The following is a 14101-nucleotide window of genomic DNA, read 5'->3' as shown; positions in this document are numbered from 1 at the left end:
AGGCAAAACAGAGGTGACCATGATGGAGACCTGGAGAAAGGGAAAGAGGTTCCTGAGTGAGGAAGAGGATCGGGGCGGGCAGGAGAGAGATGCAGGAAGGGGGAGGGGGCGGGGGACGAGCAGGGTCCCCATGAGTCAGCCCCCAAACCTTCCCCGGGAGGGTTTCTGACACTCAGCCCAAATGTCATCCCTTTCACCAGTGCTGACTCAGCTGGACCCGAGAGCCCAAGACTCAGGGCCCAGCTCCTTCCCTTTCCAGCTGAGTACCACCCAACCCAGCCCAGGCGCCTTACCCCCTTCCCAGGTCCCCTGCTGCCCGCGGCTGACTTGTGGCCGCAGCCCGGGCCCTGGACCCACACTGTGCTGGGGGCCTGGCTCTCCTGAGCTCCACCCGTGTCCTCTGGCCCAGGGTGAGCTGCACAGTCACCCTGGCACGGGCCTGGAGTCTCTGCTTTATTTCCGATTTTAATTAATCCACTGAAATATGTTTATTTTTTAAATGACAAAACACTTCAAACCATCATAAAAGTATACACCACCCAGACTTAACAAATGTTGGTATTTCGCTCTATTTGCTTCAGACTGTTTCTTTTTAAGATAGAAACAAATTACATACAGAATGGAAATCTCTTTCTCCCTTCCCAGAGCGAACCACTCTCTTAAAATTGGTTCTCGTTTCTTGTCCCTGCTTTCATATTTATGGCATACGTATGGATTCACAAACAGCGCTGCATACAGTGCTGTTTCAGGTACTTAAAATGTTTACATAAATCGTATTTTCCCTCAACATGGTGTTTTCAAGATTTACCTATTCTGATGCTTGTAGAACTAGTTCATTCATATTTAAAATTACGACAGAGTCTTCCATTTGGGAATGCATCATAATTATGTTTCTATTCCCCAACTGACGGACATTTGGTTTGCTTCCAGCTTTTTATTCTATGACAACAATGAGACTAAAAATATTGTGTGTGTCTTCTCGTGCACTTGTGTGATAGTATGTCTAGTGTGGTGTGCAAAGCTTCCACTTTCTGGCTATTACTAAATTGCTCTCCAAGGTGGTTACATACCCATCAGAACTATGAGAATTCTTGTTCCCCACAACCTTCCCAATACTCAGTAAAGTATGAGTAACGTTTTGCCACTGTCTTAATTTCCATTTCTGATTACTATTGAAGGTGAATGTCTCTTTATGTGTTTTTTTGATCATTCAGGTTTCCCTCTTCTGTGAATTGTTTTCCCATCTTCTCTTTTGGATTTTCTTAAACTTCTTTATTTGTAAGAGATCTTCAAGTACTCTGGGCAGTGATACATTGTTGGTTATATGGATACTTTAGGATTACTTGGCAAGAGCAGGAATGATGCCCTTCTCTATGTCAGACACAAATCAATTAGTTGGTTCTTTTATAAAACCGTGAGATACAAATTAACACAGGAGACGAATGTCAACTCAAAGGTTTTTCATCCAAATCTCTTTTGTTTTATAACCAAGATAATATTAGATCATAACAGCTACTAACTACAATGTTTTCTCAGCTTCTGCTACTCAGGTTCCTTCTTGTATTTCAAAACTCTGCATACTTCAGAGCCAGCCCCTCTGCCCCATCTCATCTTAAAAGAGGTGGATTAAAAGAAACGTTGTCATTCTGTGGACGTGACCTTGCAACTGTTTCTAGTCAGGAAAGGTGTCTGGATTTCTTTTTTATAAGATAGAATGATTGGCAGGTATGGAATCCAATTATAACTGTTCTTTTCTTGTTAAGGGCACCGAGAAGTGGGCTCTCATTAATAGAAAACATATTGTAAAGAATCACGCGTCCACCACTTTTCTGAATGAAGAGTGAGATGTGAGAATGACGTGCCCTTAGTCTTCCTCTGCTTGTATATTGTATGACTTACCTCTTGGAATGAAATGGCCAGGGCTTTGTGTACAGTGCTTCTAAAAATGCTAGTGCCTGTGTTTTATCTCCTCCCAGAGGAAGGAAGAATTGTAAGATGGCAACTGAATATCTGACAGCCTTGGCATGCAAGGTAGGATTTTCCAAGGGTTTTTGGCATACCCATTTGCAAATATGTCCTCCAACTTGTTGGTTGTCTCTTGTTTTTGGTGTACTTTCTCATACAGAAGTGGATGCGCTCACACTTTGTGAACCTATTCATGCAGGTCAATCCACATGTCTCTTTCCCAGTCTTCCTTTGGCCAACACTTCAGTCTTAATCCTTCCAGGACCCTGACTCATCAGCTCAGCCATCCTCCATTGCCCATGAGTTCATGTATGTCTTTATGTTGGGACTCTTCTCTTTCTACACAAAGTAGATGATGAAGTGTATCTTCTGAATCTATTCATCAGAGCAATTTTCCCTCACAACTGTCCTCAGATACCCTGCATTGGGCTGTAGTGCAGAAGCATTCCATTTTCATCTTGTACCCTCATACCAAGCCAATCCACCATAAACTAAGCTCAAACTGTTCCTTCTCCATTAGCGGGTCACAGGGGACCCCTGCCTCAGATGTTGCCATAGGTCTGAACTGAGGAGGGGCAGGCATGTAACAGAGAAAGGTGTCACAGGGGCCTTGGTCGCCTCCTTATGCAGGATGCTTGTACCCTCTGGACCCCCTTGAGCCTGATTCCAGATATACCACTTCCAGTTTACAATAGAGTGTCAGGGCCCATCCAACTTTAGGCTCTGTTGAGTCTGATATTATCCAGCTTCTGATTGCATGGTCAGAAACCAGTTTCCACCAGGGCCCAGTAACATGTTAGGAGCTCCTTTTCAAATGGCCCATGGTCTGTGCTGTAGCCTGCGTGGTCTAACACCAGAACCCTATGAGTCTCTTGTTAACGCTTGCCCACGGGCTCCACACACAGTCATTCTCTACCACAGATAACTTGACGTAATGAGTGATCTTTTAGGTCACACAGACCAAGTGGCAAGGCTGCTTGTACTGCAGCTAAGACCTGCTTCAGAGCCCTTTCTTGGTCTCTAAGCCTTCCACATGACCTAACATCATAGCTTCAGACTATATTGTGACAGATCAGGAGAGTTAACATAGCCCTGGGATAAAACCATAAGTGTCTACTGTTGTCTGTCCCATGCGAACGCAAACTGTTTCTGATCCTTCTTCGTGCCAAACCAGTGACCTCATACAATTGAGGCTGTGTTCATCTGCTATAGCAAAGATAGCACATCGGGCACAGAAGCTGCAGTCAGGGCACTGCTCGTTTAAGCTGTAGTAGTTGGCTGTCAGGGGCCTTCATCCATTCAGTTTTTGTAGGGCCTGACTGGTGAATTAGATGGGGCTATGTAACAAGGATCACCACCTGGACCCTCTAAGTTTTGGGGGCAACAGTAGTATCTGTCATCCCCTCCAGTACTGATACTGTTTTATTTACTATCTTAGCCAAGGGACAGTTTCAGGGATTTCTACTTGACTTTTCCTACCCCCAGAGCTCCGTTCTATGGGTCAAAAACCAAATGTCAGGTTCTGCCAAGTTCTAAGTAAGTCCCTTCAGAATGTATGTGTGGGAGCCAAGGAAATGACCACTACATGTGTCTGTACACCTAACTATGGATCCAGTGACCAAGAGAAGAGGTGGGGACAGATCCCGGAGGGCAAGCCTTGTCTTGTAAGGCTCCTGCTTTGTTTGACGCTTCTGTGAAGTTTTTTAGAAAGCAGGAGGAGGGGGACTCAATCTTTCTGTGGTTCCAGAGGTTTCAGGAGAACTTAGAGATTCAAGGTTCTCAACCAAATCTATCCAGATGTTTCATCCCAGCTCTCAGGCTTCCTCTCATTCCCCATCAGGGCCCTGCTTTCGGCATAGGAGACTGACCAAGGCTGAGAATTCAGCCTTCCCTGAAATCCTGTCACTCTTAGGATTAAACCCTGGGTCTGTTTCTTTGTTGCATCTGCCCTCTGATTGCATGAAATAAGGGTCTCTTTAAAGGCTGCTGAGGAGGCCCCCGGAACTCTAGCACTTTAAGTTGTTGATTAATAAATCTGAACTTGGCAATTTCTCTCTTTGATGAATCAGTGGTACTTAGCAACATCCACCCAATTCCACGGTCCTTGTAGTTATCACATCCCTCATATGCCTGAGATATTGCACCAGCTACTGTATCCCCTTCCACCTGTATCCATCCCATCTTAGTTCATCACAAGTAAAAGTCTTAGCCAATTGCTTTCTATGTCACCCTTAAACTCTATTTAAATAGTTTAATCATACTTGTTTTATAAGCCTTTTTGGATTGTCCTGGTTCTTCATGCCCTGGCTCTCCCTGTGGCAGTTTCTTTCCTTCTGTGAGTGTAATATTTCACTGTGAACTTCACTGCTCCACGATCTTTTCTGAGCAGCTTCAATGGAGCTGTGTTGTCTTTATGTCTTCCTCTGCAGAGACCCTAGGATTCTTGTCTGTCTTGGACCAGTTTTTGTCAATTCCTATACCATGCTTGTATTGCGCATTCAGATACCACAGCCAGTGGCCTAGGTCTCTGACTGTTCACAGGTGATTCTCTTTACCTAACACCTAGGAGATGCTTCTTCATGTTTGTGGGTGGAGCTGGCCAGGGTCCTACTTCACAGATGACTTGGAGCAAAATGGTGTTCTATTCCCCCACCTTGCCTCTCAATAGTCTAAGGCCTTGACTCTTCTGTTCCCGTAAAGGCATTAAAATATTAGTCTCGGGCTTCCCTGGTGGCGCAGTGGTTGAGAGTCCACCTGCCGATTCAGGGGACACGGGTTCGTGCCCCGGTCCGGGAAGATCCCACGTGCCGCAGAGCGGCTGGGCCTGTGAGCCACGGCCACTGAGCCTGCGCGTCCGGAGCCTGTGCTCCGCAACGGGAGAGGCCACAACAGTGAGAGGCCCACGTACCGCAAAAAAAAAAAAAAAAAATTAGTCTCAAGTCCCAAAAAGTCCATGCCAGGGCCTGTTGGCTACAATTCTTATCCCTGTAGGTTTTGGTGACTGCTTCTTTTTTAGCCCCTGGAAACTTTCTTTAGTTTGAACTCAACTACGCATTAAATAAATAATTTTTGCTTTATTTCATACAGCTTTACTTCATCTAGGTGTTTTAAGTAGGAAGTTGGCCTGAACATGTCAGCTAAATCTACCATATTTACTAGAAAGTATACCAGTGTATTTTCAGAGAGCATACTGGTTAGTCCACTGCCGTCACAGAGAATTTTCTGGGTAAATTCAATGGATAACTTAAGACATTATAACCACAAATGCACGGCAGTTTCTTCCAAGTTTAGAATGGGGTTTCTATTACTTTATACTCAATATGTGAACATGATATATATATATCTTTTTAAGGTGGAAGGGAACACTGTTTCTAATGGAAACGGTGAGTGTTTATCTATTCCTTATTCCTAAAGGTCACAGGATCATTAAGATGACAAATCATCTTGCTAGAAGTGACTGTTCAAGCTACAGCAATATTATGTTGGGCCATTGCCTGGTGATTAGGCGAAACTTCAAAATGATAAAATACAGAATGAGGTTCTATAAGTAGAAACAGATGAAAATTTCCAGCTAATCTTAATAAATGGAGAAGGGAGGAAAATAGGTGCATTTCACTTAGATTTCAGAGAGCTGACTTTAGATTGCATTTGATTCCTGAGCTTAAGTCTGTCTCCAGGCACTAGAACATGGAGGAGTTGACATCTACATAGTAGATCACAATGGGTTTGGCTGCCCTGACAGCATGACAGAGGTCATATGTGTGTGTGTGTGTGTGTGTGTGTATTTTTTTCTTTTCCATCAGAGATATTCCCAGTGCATAAAGACAAGTGAAGACACATTTTCACTCATCTGCTGGCAGACATGTCTACAGTTACCATCCTTTCCATCTTGCTTCCAGCCCACAACATAATTATAGGGCCGTGAGATGAGGGCTGGACCACAATATGCCTGGAGGGGTCCAGAGAGAGTGGGGAAGTAGGTGATGCTTGAAAACAGGGAGAAAAAAACCTGTCATGTAAAGACATGCTGAGAGCAGCGCTGTGGCCAAAATGATCACATGTGAGGCAGGAGCTGAGGCAGGCGTCCAAGAGAATTGTATTTGATTTTCATTTTTAAATATCAGATGTGTAGTTTTAGGGTTGGGAAGCTAAAAATAGGCACCACTCCATATAACTCACTCCCCCTAATTTCTTACAATTGATTCTCAAACAGCTTGTATTTCCCTACCACCATGTAAGAGGTATATTAAGGACAATACTTGAAAATGCCCCAGAAATAAAATAAAGTGGAAAGTTAAAGTCACACGCTTATATGAGTAATACTCTAATATCTGTTCTACATATGTCAAAGAACATTTGTTGTTTCTTGCTTTCAAAAAGTGTCTGGGCTGGGCTTCCCTGGTGGCGCAGTGGTTGAGAGTCCGCCTGCCGATGCAGGGGACACGGGTTCTTGCCCCGGTCCAGGAAGATCCCACATGCCGCGGAGCGGCTGGGCCCGTGAGCCATGGCCGCTGAGCCTGCGCGTCCGGAGCCTGTGCTCCGCAGTGGGAGAGGCCACAACAGTGAGAGGCCCGCGTACCGCAAAAAAAAAAAAAAAAAAAAAAAAAATGTCTAGGGCTTCCCTGGTGGTGTAGTGGTTAAGAATCCACCTGCCAATGCAGGGGACATGGGTTCAATCCCTGGCCTGGGAAGATCCCATATGCCACGGAGCAACTAAGCCCGCATGCCACAGCTACTGAAGCCCACATGCCTAGAGCCCGTGCTCTGCAGCAAGAGAAGCCACAGCGATGAGAAGCCCACGCACCGCAGCGAAGAGTAGCCCCCGCTCACCGCAAGCAGAGAAAAGCCCACACGCAACAATGAAGACCCAACGCAGCCAAAAAAAAAATAAAAAAATAAATTGATTTTTTTTAAAAAAAGTGTCTAAATATGGTATTCCAGATGCCTCTATCACGGGGCATTATTGATTACAAGTAAAATGTAATGACCATTTATTTGCAGGTTGCGCATATTTTATTTAGCTTTATACACAGCATGTAAATCATGATTGCATGTGTTTAATATTTTGGCAGAAAATCTTCACATAAAGCAGAGCAATAAAAACCGTGTAGTACATTGTCTGTATTTTTTTCTTTCCCTGCTTCCTTTACTGCACTTTCTCCTTGTCTGAAACCAAACTGATTTGGTTTCAATGGTTTGGTCTATTTTCTTTCATTCATTTTTGTTTTCCTATTTAAGTTCTCTTATAATTTCTATTTACTACATTCCTGGATTCCTGGTTTTCCCGTTGTCTTCATTCTTTTCTCTTCTTTCAGGGCAATATATCTACTTTGCTTCCTCCCAGTAAGCATTGTGTTCCAATCCAGAACTGATTTAAATAGTTCCCTTTTCTGAATGGTGATCCAGGGCAACACTGGATAGTAAGACGACAGCAACTTTAGTACGATTTTCCTCCGGGGGCATTGCTTTTTGTATGTGAACTTGGCTACTAAATAACTCAAGTCTTTTATGCCTTCTAGTGACCTGGCTGCATACAGGACATGGTTTTGTCTCCAAAGGGTCACAGAAAAGCTCTGGCTCATTGGATCACCATCCTTATCACTTAGGAAAAGTTCTCAAGTGCAGGTCATAGGACTGCTAAAGATTCAATTCAATCCCCATGAAAATCTGCAGGCTTTTAAAAAAACTGACAAGTTGATTCTAAAATCTATATGGAAAGACCGAGGAACTAGAATTGCTAAAAAAAATTTAAAAAGAACAAAGAGGATCCATACTTCCTTATTTCAAAACTTAGTATAAAGCTGCAGTAATTAAAAGAGTATCAAATTGGTGGAAGGATAGATGAATAGATCAATTGAACAGTATAGGGAGATCACACATCTACGGTTAATTTTTTTGATAAAAGTGCCATTTAATAGAGAAAGGATAATCTTTTCAACAAATGGATGGTGCTGGAACAATTGAACATTATATGTGAAAAAAAATTAATCTTAACCCATACATACACCTTATGCAAAAATTAACTGGAAGTAGATCACAGATGTAAATGTAAGATCTAAAACTATAGTCTTAGAAAACATAGAGACAAATCTTTGTGACTTTGGGTTTGGCAAATATTTTTTGATATGACACAAAAAAGCATGATTCATAAAAGAAAATATTGACAAATTGGATTTTATCAAAGTTGAAACTTCTTCTCTACAAAAGACATTGTTAAGAGAATGGAAAATAAGCCACATGTCAAGAGATATTATTTGCAAAATGCATATCTGTCAAAGGACTTGTTTCCAGAATACAGTAAAAACAAAACAAAACAAAACAAAAATCCTCTCAGAACTTGATAATAAGAAAACAATCAGTCAAATAAATGTTGGGTAAAAGATACTTCACCAAAGAAGACACATAGCGAAAAAAGCACTTGAAAAGATGCTCAGCCTCATTAGTTATTAGAGAAATGCAAATTAAACCACAATGTGATACCACTGCAAGCACATGTATTAAAATGGGTAAAAAAATTTTTAAATGACATTACCTTCAGACATAAAAAAGGATAAAATCTTGCCATTTGCAACAATGTGAAAGGACCTGGAGGGTATTATGTTTAGTGAAATAAGTCAGACAAAGACAAATACTGTATGTTATCATTTACATGTGGAATCTAAAAAAGGAAACAAATAAATGAATATAACAAAACAGAAACAGAGTCACAGATACAGAGAACAAACTAGTGGTTACCAGTGGAAAGAAGGAACAAGGGAGGGGCAAGATTGATGTAGGGGATTAAGAGGTACAAACTACTATGTATAAAATAAATAAGCTACAAGGATACATTGCAAAGCACAGGGATTATAGCCAATATTTTAAAATAACTTTAAATGGAATATAATCTATAAAATTTTTGAATATCTACGTTATACACCTGAAACTAATATGATATAATACATCCACTTACTTCAATTTAAAAAAACATGACGTTACCAACAGCTGGCAAGGCTGCCAAGCACCAGAACTCTCCTTTATTATTGGAGGGATTACAAATGATGAGCCACTTTGGAAACTAGTTAGGCAGGTTCTTATACATTTAAATATATACTTACCATAATACCAAGACATCCTTCTACCTGTTAACCAAGAGAAATGAAAACATGTTCACACCAAAACCTGTACATGGATATTTATAGAGGTCTTATTCATAATGGCCCCAAACTGGCAACAAACCAAGTGTCCTTCAACTGTTGAAAGGAAAAACTAACTGTGGCACATCCATAGGGTGAAATACTACTCAGCAATAAAAAAGAACCATCTACGAATACAGGCAGCAACATGGATGAATTTTATATGCATTATGCTCAGTGAAAGAAGGCAGATCATACAGACTGCATACTGTATGATTCCCTTTCTATGGCATTCTGGAAAGGCAAGACTATGGTGGCAGGAAACAGGCTAGTCAGTGGTTGCCAGAGTCTGTGGGTGAAAGGAAAGCGTGATTACGTAGGTGCATGAGGGACAATTTAGGGGTGGTAGGACTGTTCTAGATCTTGATTTTGGTAGTGTTTATTTAGCTGTATGCATTTATGCAAGCTCATAGAAATGTATACCAAAAAGAGTGAATTTTAGTATATGTAAATTATATCTTAATGTTTTAAAAAAATTAAAATGGGGCATTAGATGAAACAAGCATAAAACGGATAATTGTTGAAGTTGAGTGATGAGTTCATGAAGGCACATATGTAATATTTATCCTCTGGTTTTGCATACGTTAAGTATGAAAATATCCGAAGTAAAAAGTAAAAACAACAGCATCAACAAAGCAAATCTTTTGACCTGACAGTTCCCTCTCACCACTAGGCCGTTTCTGGGTCTCCTTTCCCAGCAACACTTCTTGAAAGATCTGACTCTAGACACAATTTCCACTTCCTCACCTTCCGTTCAGGCTTTTGTCCCCTCTATTCCATGAACTCATGTCAAGGTTCTAGTCAAGGTCACCAATGACCTACTGACTTTCATGAAGCCCAAGTGAGAGGTCATTTTCTTTTCTCATTTTACCCCTTCTTTCAGCAAGAAGTGTTAGTTTCTTTTCTCAGTTTCTGTGACATCATTCATACTCTTGGTGTACCTCCTCTCTTCACGCCTTTTTGGTTTCGTTTGCCTCTTCTTTGTAAAACCTCTAAACTGTGACATGTCTGAGGGTTAGGTCCTCAGTCCCAGTCCTCTTATATTTACACTGTGTTCCTAGGTAATTTCCCTGGGGCCTATGGCTTTAAATACTGCCTATATATCCGTGAACCCCAAATGTGTACCAGTGGCTCTGACCTGGCCCAGAAACTCCAAAGTCACGTATCTAACATCCTACCTGCCATCTTCATTAGGAAGTCTACTAGACACCTTAAAATTAAAATGCCCACAAAATTAAAATGGTCCCAGCCTTACATCTGACCCTAGTCTACACATCCCTGTAAGTGGCACCCCACCTCCCTAGTCACTTGAGCTAAAAACTTAGGAATCATCCTTGCCATCTCTCTTGCCATCATCTTGCTACTGTTATTATTCATTGACTTCCAAAACATATACTGGATGCTTTCAACTTCTATTTCTCCAAAGATCCTGATTCAAGTCACCGTATCTCTAGCCTTATCTGTTTCTTCTTCCTTCTCCAACTTTTTTGATAAATGATAAACGAATTAAAGTTCTAAAATTCATATGTAGTTTTATGAACGGTGCCTATAATACGTGAAATTTTAATTTAAATGTCCACTGAACTATAATACTCTACTCTTTCCTTTCTTAGAGTCAGAGTCTGGATTTTTTAAGTACAGCTGGATAAAACTGAGGAATTTTATAAAAGCGAAGATGGTGAAAATGTGGAAATCCCCTGTCTAGTTCAAAGTCATGCCTGCATCGCTTAATTTTAAGATGGCGAGAAAGCGAGTGCTATTTGTTCAGGGAAATGTAATACCTGAAAGCTAATAATATTTGAGCTGGTTGGTACAGATTAAATCTTGAAAGTAACCTATGATTTTGCTCTGTCAACTGTCTTTCATGACCTAGAGATAATCCTAGGAGAGAGAAGACTAGTTCCTTTTAGAATTTATTTGATTTCATTAGGACTAACTTATTAGGAAGCCATTGGGAACCTAGTCCGGGAAATGAGTAGAAGGACAAAGCAGCGAAAGTTAACTAATTAAAAATTAGTGACCTCTAGTTACATGTTGACAGATCACATGCCTATGTTCTTTTGTTGATCTGGATACAAACTGAAGAAAAAAATGTGTCTGTTCTCTTATCTTCCTTCTGACGTCATTGATCAAGATCTTTTAGTTTTTCTCTTAGGGATTATTTACCAAACTGTCAGCATCTTGGAATCTTTCTTCAACTTTTCTAGAATCTCCTCAAATCAAGTACTGTAATTGAATATTACTGCAGAAAATAATGACAGTGAAATGGGAGACAGAAGAATCAGGAAAATAGTAGTGGTAAGTGCTGGCAAAATTTACAGTTATCCCCCCGGCCTTAGCTGAGATAACAGTCCAGGGCAGGTGATGTATCAGTGTCAGAGTCTGATACACACCAGGCCTACGTGGCTTCACGTAATTGTCACATAAACCATGGGCAACTTCCTCCATCATCTTATGTTCTTTGTACATGGTTCTTTTTAAAAGGTGAAGTTGAATTTTGATTTTAATCTTCTTTTTCATATCTAAAGTAATCTGAGAACTTCCCCAGTCATTCTTAATATACAGCTAGCTCTGTGTAACCTATCAGTATTATTTAGTCTTCCTGCCTGTGTTTGCAAAACTTCACCTGTGACTGTTGAATTGAACTCTGTCGGTAGTTAGTGATATGAACTAGTTAAAAATTCTTTAAATGTGGCTTCTTGTGAACACACTTTTTTTTTTGGTAAATATCCAAATAGCAAGCAAATGTGCTTTATGACTTTGCAGATTTTCCCAACTTTTCTTAAAATTATGGGCCTCAAATCCTTTTATTATCTATTGAATAGACAGTAAATCTTCTGTAATTTTGTGATATAACACTTGGAGGAAGGGGGTATTTCTCTGACGCCTTCAAGGCTCTGAATAAATTGGAAAAAGCATGACTCATTTGTCCTATCTGCCTGTATCTTTCAAAGTCCTTCCTGGTTTGGTAAATGGTAGCTTTGTTGTGTCTTTTGTTTTAATAAAGTAATGAAATTGTGCAGTTTAAAAGTTCACATGATACAAAAAGTTATAAAAAAAATACTGCCACATACACTACACAGACCAATCCCACTCTGCAGCAGCAACTATATTAAATTACAGTGGCAACTATATTAAATACTTTTAGCTGTTTCTTTTGATATTTACTTGTATGTTTCCTTTAAATAATATAGCTACCTCTTAACACTTTTAATTTTTTTTTTTTTTTTCGGTACGCGGGCCTCTCACTGTTGTGGCCTCTCCCGTTGCAGAGCACAGGCTCCGGATGGGCAGGCTCAGCGGCCATGGCTCACGGGCCCAGCCGCTCTGCGGCATGTGGGATCCTCCCGGATCGGCGCACGAACCCGTGTCCCCTGCATCGGCAGGCGGACTCCCAACCACTGCGTCACCAGGGAAGCCCACTTTTAACTATCTTTTGACTTACTATGGCAGATAATAGTTTTAGCTTTCATATAACCCCTTTACCCTCCCACCTCCCCCATATATTTGTATTACAATTATGGTTAAATCCATATTTAGTGTTTTCATTTTATGACTTTGTAACTATTGTTCACTGCTGAGTCAGAAAGCTACATTCTTTTATTTAGACATAATTGCCTCAATTTTTCATTGGCTTCATTTTCTTTGAACTTGATGGATTAATTTCCCTACAACTTCCTATAGTTTCTATATGGTTCGGCCATCTGAATAACCCTTATTTCCATTATTTATCTGGAAAATCCTTAATAGTTCCTTCCTTTCTGCTCCAGCTGGACTGGTTGTTCTCTAGACTTATTACATATCTGCTACCTTGTGCATGGACAGCTTAAGAGGTGTATTAGTCAGGGCTCCCCAGAGAAACAAAACCAGTAGTGTGTGTGTGTGTGTGTGTGTGTGTGTGTGTGTGTGTGTGTGAGAGAGAGAGAGAGAGAGAGAGAGAGAGAGAGAGAGAGATTGAGAGACTCACACAACTGTAGGACTGGCAAGTCCAAAATCTAAGAGCAGGCCAGCAGGCTGGAGACCCAGGCAAGAATTGATGGTGCTTTTCAATTCCCAAGGCAGTCTGGAGGCAGAATTCCCTCTTCCTCAGGGACCTTAGTCTATTTTCTCTTAAGGCCTTCAACTGACTGGATGAGGCCCACCCACATTATGGAGGGTAATCTGCTTTACTCAAAGTCTATTGATTTAGATGTTAGCCTCATCTAAAAAAATCTTCTCAACAATATCTACAGTGGCATTTGACCAAATATCTGGGTGCTACGGCCTGGACAATTTGACACGTAAAATTAACCATCACAAGGGGGCAACTAAGAACGTAAGGAATCATCACTCAAATTTTGAAGTCTCTTTTTCTGTGTGAGAGTTCCTTTCCAGTACCTCTCAAATTCTGGCCATTCCAGCAGCCTCAAGTTTCCATCTGTTATTTCCTCTACCCTGAGAGTCCATCACTGATTTCTATTTGGGCTTGATTCTAGGTGCCAGTTTGGAAAGTGGTCTTAGGGTGAATGTCAGATGCACTTCGTGTGTTTCTCTGCATTGGTTGCCATCCAATGTCTGAAAAGAGTTGATGTATTTGTTCGGGGTTTATAGCTGTTTATGGTAGGAGGATGAGTACAATATCAGGTACTCTTTTATAGCAAGACTAGAAGCCTGGTTGGGCTTCTTAGCAAGCCCTCAAATGAGCTTTCTGTTCCCAGTCATGCCCCTACAATCTGTTCTCCACCCAGAACCGAGTGGTCTTACAAAAATTTAAGTTGGATCGTAACACTCACCCTGGCCTACCAAGTCCACCACGACCTAAGGTCTGCCTTTCTCTGCAATCGTCAGAATCTTTGTAACTCCTCTCCACCTTCAGCCACACCAGCCTTCTCTCTCTCTTCCTTGAATAAGGTTCCTGCTTTAAGACTTTGCATCATCTAATAGAGCACATGATATATTCTTTCCCCCCATTATCTCGTGGT

This window comes from Aethalodelphis obliquidens, unplaced genomic scaffold, assembly GCF_003676395.1.
Source record: "Aethalodelphis obliquidens isolate GAN/ISIS:26980383/991018 unplaced genomic scaffold, ASM367639v1 scaffold3, whole genome shotgun sequence".
Lineage (NCBI taxonomy): Eukaryota > Metazoa > Chordata > Mammalia > Artiodactyla > Delphinidae > Aethalodelphis > Aethalodelphis obliquidens.
This window is presented reverse-complemented; position numbering follows the sequence as displayed.